The sequence below is a fragment of the Lactuca virosa genome, chromosome 3 (assembly GCF_052849685.1).
Source record: "Lactuca virosa cultivar CGN04683 chromosome 3, Lactuca_virosa_CGN04683_v6, whole genome shotgun sequence".
NCBI lineage: Eukaryota > Viridiplantae > Streptophyta > Magnoliopsida > Asterales > Asteraceae > Lactuca > Lactuca virosa.
Window position 1 is genome coordinate 56,101,481 of NC_136428.1, and position 2,981 is coordinate 56,104,461.

A 2,981-nucleotide genomic window follows, 5' to 3' on the forward strand; every position below is an offset into this window, starting at 1 on the left:
CAAGTATATTCTAGATTGTTTGGTAAGCAGAAAACAACTGTGGAGAAGAGATGATAAGACATGCTATTACAGTGGACCTATACTCGTTTTGACGGTAATATTGTTGTCTATATTAAATATTTACTTTACTTTACAACAGGAATATGTATAATGAATTAATTAATGAATTTTAATCTTTTTGATGTAGCTGGTGTATGTATATAGTATGAAGTTCACAGGTTTGAAGATAGTGAAAAGGTTACCGTTTGTTAGAAATGTTACGGGTGCTTTACTTGAAAAAATAGAGAAGTTGGAGATTAGTGCTGGGGGGTTTGGTAGGCAGTTACCGGAAAACTTTGAAGATATTGGTGATGATGATGGAATGGTTGATGAAGATGAGATGTTGGACGGGATGATGAGGGATTATGGTGACGAGGAGGTAAGCTATGAATTCTGTTAGAATATGGAACATTATTTCTTTCAGAATTGTAAAAAATGATAAGTTAATATGAAACATAAACGCATACATGGCTAATTTAAATTGTATGATTTGATTTATAGTTATTGAGTTATTTGGAAAGTGGAACATTAATGGTTTTAGAATATTAATAATGATATGTTAATATAAAACTTACAGGCATACGTGGCTGTTATCGAGCATAGCTATGGAGTAATATTGTCCGAAAAGAAGAATATTGAAAAAGCTCTAAAACATGGAATTGAGAAATTCCCAGACAGCTTGATCTTGAAGGAGTGGTGTGAAAAAAAAATTGTTCAAAGAAGTGAATACTGCAGAGACTGGAGGAATGAAAGATAATGAAGCTAGTTTTGATGGTCATAGTAACAAAGGAGAGGCAGATGGTGGTAAAGAAGCAGGATTCTCTCCAGTTAGAGGATTGGTAGTTCATGGGGAAAAGAAGGATGATGGTGGAGGTTTCAGTACACCTAATATGGATAAGGTAGATAATACAGATAATCTAACATGTTCACAATTCTTGGAGCATCCTGAAGTGTTGGCAACAGCAATTAAAATGACAGATGAGGCTGTGTTGGAAAGTTATAAAAAAGAAAAAAAAAGAGGAAAGAAAATCTTGGAAACAGTTGAGGTATGTGAGGAAGATGATGACAATGGAAAAATGGGAAAAAGAAATCAAAAGGTACCTGTATATGGAAAATCACCTTTTGTTGAAAGGATTGTTAGAATGAGTGACAAGGTGAAGAAGGATGAAATGTCGTTATACAATTCAGTTTTTGCATCAAAAAGAGATTATGGGTAAGTTAAATAATACAATTTAGTGGTTTGCTTTTAAAATGTGGTGTTATAAAATTGATCATTTTATAATTGTCGAGCAGGGAAGAAATATGGAACATTGGTAGCGGGCATGTGTTGCATCAAGGATTCACATATCATTTTAAAAGCAACACGTTTATTCATGCGATAATCATTGACTGTTGGTCATCATTACTCAACAGAATGGAGGAACTCAGGGATGTAGGATCAGTATCTAGAGTTTTCTTTGACACAAATTTTTTGGTAGGTATTTAAATTAAATTTAGTTCCAGTCCAATAATATGTGTTTTATTGATTGGTTTATTAATCTGTACAGGCAGAAGAGATATTGGGTGGATCATTGTCACCTGAAAGAACTCAAAAATTATTTGATTCGATGTTGAAACTCAACCTTAAAAGTCTACCAAAACAGGAAAAGCTGAAGGATATTGGACTGGTGATTTAATTAAACATTGTTTTTTATTAATTACAACCCTAACATACAAAACTAGCTTATTGGACTACTATGTGTTTTGTAACAGATTTTCTTCCCAATAGTTGATAAAAGCAAATATTATCTGATATGCTTTGATTTAAGGGTTCCAACATACTACATTATAGACCATGTGACCCGAAATGGTTCTGTTGAGGAAATCTATGGAATAAAACCCGTTCATGTGGTATGTTTAAGCTTTATTTTTTGAAAGATTTAAAAAACATGAGTTCGGTATTGAATTGTAAAATGATTGTATTGTATCGCAGAAAAAGTTGCTTGGGAACTATTTAAAAACAGAGAATTACCAAAAGTCAACAGCTTTCAACAAGATTAAATCTCGTGTAATGAAAATGACATGGAAAGTAGAGAAAGAAGGATCAGACTGTGGAGTATATCTTATGAGGCATATGGAGTCATATATGGGGGAAAATGAAGGGCGTTGGGATTGCGGTTTTACAGGAAAAAAACAGAGTGATTTACTTGCATTAAATAATCTACGAATCAAATACATGGCAAAGCTTATGAAATCGGAGTACAACATACATAAAAGTATGTTGGAGAAAGATGCAGAAGCGTATGAGAGGCTCGATCCATTGGAGATATTGGCTATGATGAATGAAGTGAAGGAAATCAGGGAGAAGCAGAAACGTGGAAGGCGTCGATTTTAAGATGGGCATTTTATGATTTTAAGATGGGCATTTTATGATTTTAAGATGGGCATTTTATGATATCTTCTGATAGGTATCATTCACTATCATAAGCTTTTCATTTCCTCCATCTACTCAATTCTCTACGAGTCTTCACCATAACGTTTTGTACACCCAAGCAGACGTTCGGTGTACTGGGCGAGAATTTAAGATAGGAAAGCTTTATTTACGATAGATGTATAAATCTCCTCATCACTTTGAAACGTTTACATGCTAGTTCTAATATCGTAGTCATACTCTTAGAATCCTAAACACATAAAGTTTCCAGATCCGGTCGGCAACAGACCATAGATCCGAACAAATAATAGCATATAAGGCATCCTTATAGCTATAACATAAAATTTTTAACACATAAAACTTTTTAGGCATCTTTCCTAAAATAAATTTGTGCTCGTGTCTAAAATATAGCAGACACTCATCTCACAATCAGCACTTAGCATTCTAAGTTTAAGTCTAGAAATCCTATAAATTCCTAGTTCGCTTAAACTAATGCTCTGATACCAACTGTGACATCCCCTAATTTCTCGGC